This window comes from Echeneis naucrates, chromosome 3 (genome assembly GCF_900963305.1).
Source record: "Echeneis naucrates chromosome 3, fEcheNa1.1, whole genome shotgun sequence".
Taxonomy (NCBI): domain Eukaryota; kingdom Metazoa; phylum Chordata; class Actinopteri; order Carangiformes; family Echeneidae; genus Echeneis; species Echeneis naucrates.
Window position 1 is genome coordinate 4,673,978 of NC_042513.1, and position 15,611 is coordinate 4,689,588.

The window sequence follows — 15,611 nt, forward strand, 5'->3', positions numbered from 1 at the left end:
TTCCTTCCTGAGCTGTCAGAAAGTTTGACACAATGTTGTTAAATATCATTGTATGATGTAGCATCAAGATTTCCCCTTACCTGGAACTAAAAGGTCTTCCTCAAATCTTAAAAAGCAACTGCCGCTCTCAAACATATAAATTCCACGTATTTGGGCACAAGCAGCACAGGCAGCAACTGTATTAACAATATCTTACAGCATCAGGAAGCAATTCAATAAAAACCGTTTGTATCAGAAGAAAACACTGGCCTATATTTGCTACAATCCGTACAAGTTCAAAATGTTGCTGTAACCCCCTTGGATTGAAAACACACACAGGCACAAATCCATGATGAAATTGTGTGGGTTTGTGTGGTGTGCGTATCTAACTGTTTGCGCCTTGTGTAAATTCCAGGTAGAAGGAATGACTTCAGGAACTAAAAACAAATTTTGGCAATAATTGAAGTGTAGCATAAAATTGGCCCTGCAAATAACCACAAGCCATTGTGTGAGCGCACTCTCTCACACTTTCACTAACAACTAGGAAACCAAACCTCAGACACACAAAGCAGCATGCACGCATGAACAAACACATACACATTATACAAGGTGGGCGAGACCTTTGAGGATTTCACAATAGCACATTTATCCGCAAAATTAAAAATGGTGATTGATCCGTGGAATATTAACGGTCAACAATATTTTTCATTAAGTTGTGAAGGGGAGCAATGGGAGGCATTCTGGTGGAAGAAAGGAAGCAGGAAGAAGAAAGAGAAAAAGCTTTATTTAATGCTGATCCTGTATTGTAAAAAGGCCCAAAGAGAAATGTAAATACTCGACTCCAATAACGCGACAGCGCACTAATCATATTTACAAACTGTATTAAATATGCCCATTGTGTTTGCTTTGCTGAGGATTGGCTACCATGTAATTGTCACAGTAACCCATGTTGGCTTATGGGAAAATTTAACTGCAGTGATATAAGGTGACTGGTAGGATTATTATTACTTTATTATGACCCAGTATATGTTTATTAAAACAATTTGTCATGCAGAACAGGAGTGGGGAATGGAAACATTAAATCCTCCTCCACTCTGGCCACAGAAATGAGTTACAATAAAACTAATGGTGGAGACGCCTGGGCTGAAACCAGAGTGGTACGTAATAACCCGCTGCTCCGTTTCATTTGCCGATCATTTCCTGTTGGGCCCTCACCATTAACCATTCATGCTGGGGATTAGTGAAATGGTCCTGTGACAGCTATTGTTGTACGGGCTGTGTGTGTGTGTGTGTGTGTCTGTGCAACCATCGATGTCCTTGTATGTATATCTGTGGGTGTGTGTTTTGGCTAGGAATGCTGCTTTTATACTGGTGGAAATTTGATCTTGAAAACACCAGTGCTGTGGCAATATGCCATGGTGTGGTTATATTTTCAGGTGGTGCTGTTATGGGAGGAAAGATATTTGGAGAGCGAGGCAGTAAGACTGGGATCTGAAGTCTTAGGAGGAGGTGTCATTTTACTGAGTGCCTGGGAGGGGCAAGATTAGTCTGTCACCTCTGTCTAAAATGACTTTGAGGCTATAGCTCCAGGGATGCAACATACGTTTAGCCATGGAGTTAAGTGCATTTTTGCTGAACACTCCCCTTGATTGTCCTTCTGGTTTGGTGTTTGCGAGTAGTGTCATGGTAAGGAATGGGCTGATTTAGGACCTTAACTAGCACAAAAAAAACCCTGGGTATATGTACTCATATCAACACAAGTTTCCCATCTCACCCTGACCAAATCTTATCCTGCCTGCCTGAACTGTAATTAGAAGTTAATCAGAAGGCTCCACTGGTCCATGTCTTAAGATTATAGTATAACTTTTTTTTATTTATTTTACTTTATCTTGTCATACTAGTGAATTACCTAAAGTGCTTTCAAAGATGATATGGCATATCGGGACGGTTCGAGCATCTTAAAGGGCGACTGAGACCATATTCATTAGTTTAGATATGTATATATATATATATATATATATATATATATATATATATATATATATGTGTATAAATATATGATGGAAAATTTTATTCATTATCATGATTAATTTGACGGAGCGTTTCTGTAAGTCTCTGTCCAAGATGGCGGCCGGCAATCAAAGCAAAGCCAAGGATTGCTATGCAGGACTGTCCTTTGGAGAAGTGGTCAGTGGTGATGGGCCATTGCTAGGTATCTGCTGGCTTGCATATATCTCGCTACTCCAGGTAATATTGCATGCAAAAGCGGTCAGCTCTCCTCTCTGATACACAAGTAAACAAGCGTGTCTTTCTCAGCAGCTGGCTAAAAGATGACTAAGAGGGCCACATTCATGTGGATATTTGTTTGTTAACAAAAAAAAATAAAAAAGGAAAGAAAAAGTGGTTTCTATATATAATGTGGATGGTATGTTTTTTTTTTTATATATACTGCCTTCTTTCATTCGTTTTTTTGCCTCCACAAACCCCCCAGCCCAAAATTAATAATGAATGAATTTTAATCGTGATTCATCAAAGGTAATCCTCAGGGCCGTGAGATTAATCTGATTAAAAATTTTAATTGTTTGACAATATATGTTATATATATACGTGTGTGTGTGCTAACTGTATACCATTGTGCCACACCATATACAGTACTATATAGTGTCATATCAGTACAGTTATCAAACTTTAAAAGTGTAACTTATTTATGACATCTGTCAACATGTTCGGTCTCATTTACGTCACATCGCATTGAGCATTGTCCACAATGCTTACTCACACCTACACACTGCAAGGATGCACATGAATACTGATGAACGACTGAATAGACCACAATTTTTCATTAATAATCATAGACTATATAAAAATGAACATAGACTTTGGGACTAAAGTGTGAAGCCAATGCAGAAATTCTTCAAACCCGCCTATCTAATAGGCGCCTATCTTCTGGTTTCATTTAGAAACTGGAGGCTTCAAAATGGCTGCTCCCAAACCAATGGCTGACATCATGGTTGATAACAAGGGATTTGTTACATCAAGTAGGTTTAAGCTATGTTCAATTTTCCCATTTTTCACAGTGTGTACTGCACTTTAATGTTCATAGTACATCTAGCATCAATTAAATTAACTGTGCGCATTGGCTGTTTAATTTAGTAACTTTTCCAGTGTGAACACAATGCTCTCAGAACATCCCTAGGTTTACTATGTTGTATTAATTTGAGACAAAGCTCTATCAAAGAAACACGGGAGTATGTGTAATGACTGTCTACATCATACTCTCAGAAGACACATTTCCATCCCAATTTAGTTAAAAGTTGAAACAAATTTCCAGGGAACTGACAACAGAAAATGCAATTAATGCATCTCTCCATCTGCTATCGTTATGCGAATTTGAAGAGTTGAGTGTATTGAGATAATTATGTTTGTTTCATGTGTTAATTTGAGGAACATTGCAGTTTCCTCATCGCTCTACAGAGATCTGCTGCTCTCGACTGCCGCGCCGTTGTTGTTTAAGTCTCATGCTTTGTTATGATTTATTTGCGAAATGTGTTTCCAATTGTGCGGTGTCCATCCATCCATCTTCAACCGCTTATCTGAAGTCGGGTTGTGGGGCCATTGTGTTGCATTTTGCAGTGGATGTGAATGCACTCACGACAATAACAGGAGTGTCAGCATAGAGAATAGTTTCTATCATTGGGCGGTTACTGAATAACTAAGTAGTGAATGCAGCCTAACAATATTGGTGCACAGGTATCAGGACAGATGTCTGCACAGATACCCAGTGTTTGGAAAAGGCTGGCCTGTATTAATCATGAGTCTGGTACTCATTTCAGTCTTTTCTTTTTATATGGCTCATAGTAGACACACAGTCTTGGTTATTGGCCAACAAGGACATACTGTTTATATCATTTCAAATTGCTGTACCTCTATCAGCATTAAAGTACCAATGTGTGCAACTGGGTAGGATTTATTCACAGAAATGGGATATGATATTTATAAATATGTTTTGTTAGTGTAAATTACTTGAAACAAATAATTGCATTTTCATTAGTCTGCCATGCTGCCCCACAATGTTACTATAGTAACTGAGAACAGACAAACTGTGAGGGTCCCTCCCTCCACCTCTGTGAGTTCCCTGTGTTTTCCTTTGCCTGTCTTGTCCGTTACGTTGGTGTTATGGCTGTGGGCAGCCAACTCTGTAGAACTCCAGCTGTTGTTTCAAATGACAGCTCACCAGCCAGTACACCAGCACACATGTGGCTCATCACCTCATCCACCCAGCTGTACAAGAACTGTAGCTCTCCTCACCATGCCAGATCTTCCGCCTTCGGCGTAACTCTCGACCGACCTGGGTTCTCTGTGACAACTCAACTTGTACTGTGTACCCTGTGTCCAGGATCAAGCTGCCTCCCACCTCAGCAAGTAACTGCCCACCCACACCAGTCTCTTCCCTTTTCCTGTGAACCCCCTTGCTGCTTTAGACCTCCTGCCCTTTGGACCATCGCTCCGTAGTCCTCCTGCCTTGCCTAACCCTGCCACTGTCTGCCCCACTTCCTTGACCACCTTGCCCCACTTTCTCATGATCACTACTGAAACACCCCTCAACCCTGTCTGGCTTGTCCATGTTTTACTTTTGGGTCTCAACCTGTTCTGGATAAAACCTGACAGAACAATCTGGCCACAACATGGACCCAGCAGACTCATACTCATCATGCTACAGTCCTGATGGTGGAGGCTGTACTTCTTCAGTATATGGCCTGCAGCATCGGCCCCTGGAGTACCCAGTCACCCCAATAAGGTCTAACCCACACCATCCTACTCCTTAATGACAGGATGGTGAGTTCTGTGCATACAGAGCGTTTCCAATCCAGTGCACACTTACCTTTGATCAGCAACAACAGACTTAACATTCAGACTCTGCTAAGTTGGCCTTTGTAATGAGTTTACTTCAACTGAGTTGTCAAGAGTGGGCTACATCCGTCAGGGAGAGTGAGTCCAGTTTTCACTGTGACCAGTAAGGACTTCTCTGGCATCCTGCCCCTTGTGGCCAAAAGAGCAGGTCTTCCGGTGAGTATGGGTGTCCTGGGGGGCAAAACCCAAACACCATTCCCACAAGGAAGCTCCAGGTGGCTGTCTGCCACTTTGTGTTGGGCTCAGCAATTTCTCCCTCTTCATGGTCTGGTGGGCCCAGGCACTGATTAGCATCCCATGGACTTGGAACTTGCCCAGCAGGCTGGGATTCCTCTGGAGTCCCAAGGCACCACTTTGAACATTTGCACTGAAACTGTGGCTAGAGTCACTTATTAAACTAAACCTCTCCACCTGATCCTGTCAGGCAACCATGATAATACCATCCAATTTCACCATATTTTCCTTAATTCTCTGCCAGTCTCAGGACAACCTTGGTTATAAAGACACTATCCCCACTTTGTATGGTCACTTTCCAGACTGGTGAATTGGACTCCCACCTGTCTTTAGTCCACTCTGTAACTGGTTCAGAACTCCTCTACTTCAGTTTGCAGCCTTGTTGAACTCCTGGTGCCCGCTAAATAGCACAATCTCAGAGGGGTATTCAGTAAATCTTGTGTACTGTCTCTTTCTCCACATCCACCATATGAATGCACCATCAACTTTTTCCCTGGAGCCCTGTTACCTACTAGCTGTCTATGTAGCTGGTCACATCCTGGGAAAACATATGGAAAAATACATAAAGGAGTCTCTGGCTGCTAGCATAAACCGACCCTCTTCTACTCCTGTGGGAGCTGGATTCTTTTTTTGTGGCTAAGATGGATACCTCACTCTACCTGTGTCATGATCATCGGTGCCTTAATTCAAAATTAAAAACAACTATCCCATTCATCAACCCTGCCTTTGAACATCTTCGTCAGGCCACTATCTTCTCCAAGTTAGATCTTTGCGGTACCTACCATCTGGTAGGGATAGGGGAAGGGAATGAGTGGAAAATGGTCTTTAACACACCTCTGGGTCACTATGAGAACAGTGGCAAGAAAAAGAATGTGATCCTTTTGGAATGTCATGGTTTTCTAAATAAATTAGTCCTAAAATCTGATCTTCATCTAACTCAAGGGTATTGACAAATATAATGAGTCTAAAATAATAACACAAGAAATCTGAAGAGGAATCTGATCTTTCATTTTTTATTGAGCACACTCATTCGACATTCAAAATGGCAGTGGAAAAAGTAAATGAACCCTTAGAATTAATAACTGGTTGACCCCCCCTTAGCAGCAATAACCTCCAAATAGTTCAATCTTAATTTCCTCAGTCCAAAAAAACATTTTGCCAATGTGTCCATGTGCTGTTTTGCAAACTTCAGAGGTGCAGCATTGCTCTTTTTAGTAAGCAGTGGCTTCCTTCATGGTGTCTTGCCGTCAATACCGTGCTTGTTCAATGTTTTACCGATTGTAGACTCATGAGCAGAGATGATAGCCAGTTCCAATGATGCCCTCAAATCTTTGGCTGTCATTCAGGTTTGTTTCTTTACCTAATGATGAGTCTTTTCTGTGCTCTTGGCTTCATTTTGACTGGGTGTCCACTTCTTGGTAAAGTATTAACAGTCCAAAAGTGTCTCCATGGTAGATTATTTGCTTAACTGTAGACTGGTGAATTTCTAAAGTCTGTGAAATCATTTTGTGACCCTTGCCAGCTTTATGTAAATCAACAATACTTGATCGTAGATCCTCTGAAAGCTCTTTTTGGTGAGGCATGGCTCACAAAAACACATTCTTCTTTTGCAGAATAAACAACAAAAGTTTGAGGGGTTTCTATCAGTCAGAGTAGCTTTAGTCCACACCCCTAAAAATCATTGTGGCCTGACACCATGTAGCTTTTCTGAGGTCAGTAATTCAGGTTGACGTACTTTTTCCATAAGCACTATGAGGATTTGTTGGTTATTCTCAATAAAGACATGAAAGATCTAATTTTTTTCGTGGTATTATTTAAGACACATTATATTTGTCAATAACCTTGACTTAGATGAATTTGAAGACAGATTGAAGACAAATTTACTCAGAAAACCATGAAATTCCAAAAGGTTCACATACTTTTTCTTGCCACTGTATTTAGTGTTGATGTTTGGGCTCAACCTTTTTCAGGCTCTTGTAAGTGACATTTTGTGTGATTTACCTAATAGTCTTGTCAAATTTGTCTACTTAGATGATACTCTCATCTTTTCCCATACTGGTCCTTTAAGCATTGTTTTCAGTCATTTGGTAATGTCCTAAATTGTTATAGTTGCAAGATCGTTCACTTTCACTCTCTCTCTCTCTCTCTGGAATTTCAAAATTATACAATGAAAGCAATTGGTCACAGTAATAAGATAGGATCCATTGATGCCATTCAAAATAGCCTGCTCTGGTATGTGAAATTGTGTAGTATTTTTTAATTTACTCAACACCAGTTATGCCAACAAAGCCTTGGTTTTCTGGGAAACATTTCCTTATTACACAGGAAACACAAATAAACAAACCTCTAATTCCGCAATGATTAAAAAATAAGCCAGTGCTCTCCATTACACAAATGTGTGTACCGTGGTTCACTTCAAGACCCCACAAAAGCTTTGATAGAGAAAGAAAATGGAGCCCTTTGTAGTTTAAGTGTAAATCAATTCACCATTAATCAGATTTTGACATTAAGACTTTGTCTCTCAAAGACAGAACCGACCCCAGGCCCAATGTTCTCCCTGTGCCTGTGTGGGTTTCCTCCCATCGTCCAAAGACATCATATTTGGGTTCATTGGTGACTATAAACTGTCTGTAGGTCTGAGTGTGAGTGTTTGTTGGTCTCTGTCTGTCTCTGTGTGTTGGCCCTGTGATGGACTGCTGACCTGTCCAGGGTGTACCCTGCCCTCACCGTATGTAAACAAAAACAAACAAAAAAACTGATAAGCAGTCGAAGATGAATGAATGAACATAAATAATGGGAAAAAAGGTGCTTTTTTCAGTACAAACTATTAATTGCTGCTAAAATCAATACCCTGCAATAAATCGAATTGTTTTGAAAAGGTTTAAACTGCAAATCCAAATGAATGTAATTGTTATCAGTATTATAATTATTAGTATTGGTTATACAGCTCTGGAAATGAGAATAATTTGAACATGGTACAACCACAAGTCTCTAACCTTTTATACATAACTAAAATGCTTTCTGTACTATATAAAGTGTTTGTTCAATTTTGATCACTCAGTCATTAGTCTGAAATTTCCCCTGATCCATTTTCCCTTCCTTTAATTCTTTTTCTCCGCTCTTCAAATCTGCTCTTATATGCACAACACAATGTGTATTATCTTATATTATGGAATTCTTAAAACATTGTAAAAACTCTACTTAAAAAACAACTCTTTCATACTCTGTATTTATAATAAATTATCCACATGACTACGTAGTGTAGAATCTGAAAGATGAAATGATAATTTGTTACTGCGGTTGTGCCAGTTTTGACAAAATTACTGTCAAAAAAGTGGTGGTAATCAAATGGCCTATTAGTTTTTAAGCAAGGTCGCATTGCTTAGTCCTCATTATTTCCTCCCATCCACTGCCCACCCCTCATCAGTTCACTGCGCCCCCTGTCCAACACTGCCACCCCCCACCACCACCACCAATACAAAGCCTCTTATGACCACATTAATGCAACTAATTACCATGTCAATCCCAAGTAATGCTTTTTAATTGCCCCTCAGAAAGGGGCTATTTCAAAAAGTGAGTGGTGCCTTTAAAAGCCCACTGAAAGGCTGACTGTAGGGTAGGTTATGGGAGAGGGAGCCCTGTTTCAGCCCTACCGCTGGCATTAGTCAATCTGCTGTCCAGATGTCTTCCACAGGTGACAGCTGCAATAGCCTAACAAGCAAATTAATCACGGAGCTTTTGTGGCGCTTCACTTTAGGGAAACTCATTTCATTTCATAAAAGGCTTCATCTCCTGTGAAAAATGACAAATTGTGGCCATGGAGTGATGTGGAGGACCAAGCAGCCGGCTCTCATTTCTGTACCATGCCTGCAAGGTAGTGAAGAATAGAGAGGCAGAGAGATAGAGCAAGGGGAGAACTGGGCCAGAACCAGCGACGCAGTAATGAAGCCCAGCTCTGCCCCCGTGGGCTCAAGTTCTGACGAGCCTCACAGGTGGCTCGGTCAGATTAAAACCCAGTTTGGTTATAAGGACTAGGCTTTGAATGAAGGGATAGACTGTGGTCTGTCAGTCATTGTCCTGAAATTGCTACATGAAGAACATTTTAAAAAGCTGGTCCAACAAGGGGTTTTTGGGGGGGCAGTTTGTTTTCTTTGATTTAAACTAAGATGGTCTGTCCTTTTTGGTTTATGTGTGATGTTTTATTTTGTTGTGGTTTTGGATATCTGGGGTATGTGTTAGCTGACGCAGAGGCTTAGGTATGGAGTTTATTTTATTTAGAGCAAGCGGCCTATGCTGCGTGTTTGGAATAGATTTGATAGCAGATGCCTAAATATTGGCCAGACTTTCATTCCCATCAGTGTTTCCCACCAACAATCAAGTTCTTTGTACCATAACCTGACCCCAACCAGGGTTTTTCCTGCATAATGAACTACAAGGTGACCGCCTGCAGCAAATATCCTGACCCTCTACCCCCACCTCTCAAAACTCTGTCATTATGTAAACTTTTATTTTCTAAAAAGTGTTGCACTAGAATGGTATTGTTTTTAATTTCATTGAAAGATTAATCCTATGTGGTAGTGCTGTATTATTAACAGACACTGGAAGCCACTGCTCATTTCAACCTGCCATAAAACCAAAGGAAGAAGAAGTCGCTGCTGAAACTTGTTAAAACAAGGATGAAAAGAGCTGAATTCCCTCACAGATTTCCTTCCCTACAGCAGATGTGTCGGTCAGTGTTTCATGGTGTTGTTACTGCATACGGCAGTGGCACGTATGTACATAATTACAATGGTGCTCGCTCTGCCTCAATTTGAGCCAAGAAAAACTCTGATAAGCCTTTTTTATGCCTTAACGTAATCAGACCTTAACTATAAACCTTTTTGAATGATTTTTTTATGGTTCTATAAGACACTGATAACTCAGAACATTTCTGTGCATTTTTGAGACCCTCAGGGCGAGTTGGCCTGAAAAATGACCCATTCAGTTTGCACACATAGACTGACCCTAGGCCAAACTTTAAGGGCATTTTTGTTGGGGATTAAAAATCCAACATTGTGTCTATATATAAGGAGGGCTGTAGAAATATTTTTGTGAGAGTAAATCATGAAGAATGTCACAACTTTAAGGTAACAGAAGTGTGGAAAATTGAAAACTAACAATGGCCATACAGGAGCAATGAATTAAACTTTTTGGATTTAAAAGCTTCAGAAACCCATTAATACATAAAGGAGATAAATCCTTGAAAGCCGTCCAACAAAAACTGTAATTATCATTGTCAGTAGAAAAGAAAAGAGCACAGGGAGGCAAGAGGATTACACTCCTTCACAACAGAGAAATGTTCTGTGTTTATTTCTCTTCATTTGTTGAAAGAAATTCTGGGGTGACAGATGTCAGCAACACTTTATAATTTAGCATAATTATCATGTTCATTCTATTTTACCGGCACATATTGTATTCCACCTTCCATTCTTCAAATTTTCACTTCAACTCACACTCATTGCATGGAAATTCATAGCCCCCCTCTTGAATGTTTGACCACGGCACACAGCGAAAGATTTTTGCTTAATGGATTAAAAAACAGATTTCTTGACAATACAAGGAATTTCTTACCATATAAATTAAAAGTTTTCATTTGTCTTTGATGAGGTCTCAGACAAACTTTTTCAGTACTTTTATACCTTGCTATTCAGGGCCTGTTGACAACATTTCTTAAATGTGGATGTGTGCGTCTGGAGAAGAGGACATCAGCTGTTTATGAAAACCTTTCAGTCTTCTCTTAATGGACTTTTGCTGTTATTAAGTTTTGGTTACTCAAGCTGTTTACTCTGGAGAGTCAGTGTTATTATTGTTATTATCAGTATTCAGAATATTTGAGACATTTACGTTAACAGGACTGTTAATGTTAATTCTGCACAAGTTGCAATTACATTCAAATGTTTGAGACAAGGAATCTACAGAAAAGTGGAACTTGAATTCAGAAAATGTATCAGTGCTTAATAGGCAGTAAGTGAAATTTCCTAAAAGGCAGTCTGAATATCTAACATTCATGATGGAAAGTTATTTTGATTAAATTTCAAGGTAACTATCAAATGGTTGTTTTTTTGTTTTGTTTTTTTTTACATTTAGGACACATATCAAGCAATTGGTGTTCAGATATCACCTCTAAAGGAGTTCAAGGAGGCAACAACCAACCAGTAAGTTATGGCTCGATCTTGACTTGCAAACTGTTCTTTGCCATGGGGACTCTGGACCCGGATGCCCAGATGCAACGCCTGCCCAGCAGCTGAGATACAGCCAACCTCTGACTCTTCAGTGTGGCCCCAGCGGCAGATATGCTCTTATCAGGACAGACTGTGGCTCACATCTTCAACAACCACATGCAGATATAGAAAGAGGTCCCTAAATAGTGTGACAGGTGAGATTCTTAGCACAGGTGACTGTTGTGTATGATCTTGAGAGCAGTCCTGATCAGTCTGCTGCAAGCGAAGAGTTGAAAGCAGGTGTCTTGGGGATTTATCACTTCAGATCAACCAGTGAGATTAAATGATTGATGAGAGCGGAGAGATACCATTCATCACTCGAACCTTTGAATTATTATGTCTGTTAATTTTCAGATTTGTATGAAGTAGCATCTGAGGAATTATTTAAAATGAGATGAGTCCAAATTGAGGCTACAGCCACAAACCAGTTATTTTAGTACAAGAAGTGAAAAAATTCACTTCTGTCAAAAGGTTTAGAAAATCATCCAACAACCATCCATAAAATGGGATGTTTCCGTTTTTTGTTGTTTTTTTTTTAACATGGCTGTTGTTACAGATTGAACAAATGAGCCGTAATGTGTTTAGTTCTGGTGGGTGAATTTTCCTAGTTTTTAACAGACAGTCCAGCTGTTTACCACATTTCCAGTGTTTATATTAAGCCAAGTTGAATGACTGATGAAGTGGCTTCATATGAATTGTGCAAACCTTGGGGGAGGTGTGAAATACCGCTGCCATCTATAACTTGGTAGAATGTGAATAAGTCTAAATTATAATCACATTCATCATGCATTATGTTGCAAAATGATTTGTAAGTAAAAAGGGATGAATTGTGTTTTCTTTGCAGTTAGTCCATTTGTTTTAGCTTGTTTAGCTGATCCGTTGGTGTTGCTTCAGGGAAGGTTAACATGGGAGCAGTTTTTGGAGTGTGTGCAAGGGAGTACAGTGAGTAAGAACAGGAAGTGGACTGGTGTCTACTTGAAGATATGGGAATATTCACGAGCACACACTTATTCATACGCACACCCGGACACAAACACACACACACACACACACACACACACACTCGGACACTCAACACCCCCCTCCCCCGAGGGCCCAGAAGCTAATTAGCTCCTAAAGCATTTATTTATCACAGATAAACTGTCAACCAATCTCACTGGCATATCCCCAACGGAAATAAGAACTACTCATTAGTTTGTTCAATTAAGCTTTCTTTTCCCACTTCAACATGCCTTCCCCACATCCCCACTGCAACAAGAATACTTTTTTGGTACTGGTAAAGTTGTTCAGCTTAAGTAGATTTCTCATATATACACTGAAGTAAATATGTAAGCCTTGGTATGTATGTTTCACGAAACTGTATGAAAGTGTGTGTGGAAAGTCCCAAAAGAGTATGTCCATATTGTATGAATAAATGCTAAAAAAATATAGGGAGATTTGTTTACTGTAACAACGTTCAAAGAGTCAGCCTGCTGGCACTACTGAATAAACACATGAGCTGAACTCACGCTGTAACTTTTCCACACAAAGGCCTGTTTGGGATTATTTTTAGCTGAATGAACTGAATTCATATTGTTGACCCTGCTGCACTTTGTTTATGCAGCATGACAACAAGCTGGTACCGAGTGGATCGAATGTGGTGTCATGACAACTTGGTGTCAATAGCCAATTATTCAGCGTGCTGAAATAGTGCTTTTGAGCCAAAGAAACATGGTCTTATTTTAGGTTGAGTAAATTGTGTTTGATCTGGAGGCTGAGATATGAGGCTTATACTTTCCGTTGCAATAAAATCTTTAAATACTACCGGAGAAGATACCAGGCAGCTCACTCATATTTAATGTTTCATATAATAATAAATTTGCTGTGCGGTCATTTTAGCAGTTTGAATAAAGTGCCAGTTTAGCTTTTATTTCTCTGTTTTGAGGAAGTGGCATCATATTTCTCATGCTATAGGGCTAATTGTTCATTAATATGAACTTTTGTCCTCCATTATCAAGGTTTTGGTGCTATTTCCAATTATAAAAATGGTCATGCTGTGCAATAACAAAAGTGTGAAAGATTTTCTTAAGATCTGTACCCATACGTTGTTCTGACAAATATCATCAAAAGCAAATTCAAAATTTTAAACATCGCTAGATTTGTTAAAGTGATACTGAAGTTGCTGGAGTGCTTTTCTTATTGTCGCAGCCTCATCACAATGAAAGATTACTGACATTCCCACCTATTCAGACTTTTCCTCATACACCAAAACTCTCAGTAGCACAACAGTCATCAACATTGCATGGGAGTAAACTTCTCTGGCCTGCTGATGACTGTGCTGAACATGGAAAGGGGTTTTACTTTCCTCAGGCCTGAGTATCTATCCCCTCAAGACAGTATTTCCGAGACACCACGCAGGCAATATTTGGCCCATTCCATCACTCTAATTCACTCCCTGCACATCCATATTTCATTTGGCCTCGGCTTTAATGAAAGTCATGGCAACTTCACCACCACTGGAGTCTCTAAGCGCACACACACTGAAAATGAAGAAAAATCATAAATAAGCACATTGGCCTTCATACAAAACAATATGAAAGGGAATAAGGCCCCAAAGTTGGGTTGTGAGCAGGGGGGAGAAGGGTGGGAAGATTCAGCTGTGTGGTAGATGGGGAGGTCATCTGCCTGAAAGAGCCAGACTATCTCCTATCCCCACTCCCCACTTTTCCTCCTTCCAACATCCCCCTCCCTCCACTGTCTGTCTATCCCAATGCCCTTTAGAAGACATTAGCACAGGTCTCATGTGCAATCCTGTTATCTTCTACTGGCCTGAATATGCTTAGATTTTAAGTAGGGTGTGTTGTGTTGAGTTGGGCGTCTATATCCCCAGGAAGCAAACACGACATCGGCACTAAAAGGCTGGTGGGACACTGGGCTAGGTGGGGTGGCTGTTACCTGCGTGTGCACCGGGTTTACACAGCCCCCTCCCACTGTCTACAGCACAGCGTGTTAGCTGAAAAGAGCATGATGTCATACTCATGTGAAGGGTAAAAGCTATGTTCTGCTGTTTGTTACAACAAAAATAATGAATTCCAAGAAATAAAATAAAATAAAAGAGAAACAGTGATTTTGACGGTGAACATGAAGACAGAGATGTGACTTTGATGACAACTGATCTTTTCTTTGAAATATGGATATGGCAAAAATTTCTATGAAAAAAAGACAAGCCAAGTCCAAGAAAGTTTGATGTGCATCACTTATGCATTCTAAAGGGTTATTCCTTGTAATATACAAGGGCCTATCTATAGAGTCACCAAACACACTAAACACTCAACTATCTAGACAAGTCCCCTTTGGACCCTTTTAGAGAATTGGATAAAACCGACAGGTTGCAGGGACCAAAGAACTACTTGCCTCATGGCAATCAGAATTGTCAAACTTCTACACAAACATCCACAGTGCATTGTGATAATTCTGTTTGCTTGTCAAAGTGGTGATATTGTCTAACATATTGTATCTTAAAACCACTATGGTGTCATGTGCCACTTTGCTAAGGCCAGGAAATATGAGGCCAGGTTGGAGTCTATTTTTAAGCCTGAAATTGATATGGGTTGGTCAGAAGTTACTATATTTATCCTAACTCTCAATATATTTTTATTTGCAGCTTAATTTGTATTACACTAAGGTAAGAAGACCGAGCCAACCGGGAAAAAAAAAACCTGACCCGGTGAAGAAAGTGAGAATGAGAAACACGACGTAGGCTGCATGCAGCCCTGTCCCATCACACAAACACCACTTCTGTTACGAATCAAGTTTTTACCCCACAAAGTGGGGCAGATTTGAAATGTTTGGGTTATAAAAAGCAATTTTAAAATGATGCTCTAGTAGTGTGGATGTAGCCTAACTTTTTATCGCTATCAGGTTAAATGATGATCTTACCGGGGGGCTAAATCAGGCAGTTGTAAATATCAATGTGTGCCACATCTGGCCATTCAGTGGGATCATTTCTCCATGAAAATGAAGGCAAACAGAAGGGCCAATGAGAAAAACCTACAGATGTGAGTTTTTCATTGTACAGTTTTTTCTCCAGTGCAGCTAGTGTGTTAAAATACTCATCTGACATGGTGAAATGATGAAGCTAAGTACTGGACAGTGTTTTTTAGATTGTGCCACTGATTGTTTTCCCCTCCGGTTGGCGTGGCTTTTGGAGTATGGCGCGTTGTGCTCTGTCTCTATCACAGGACACCC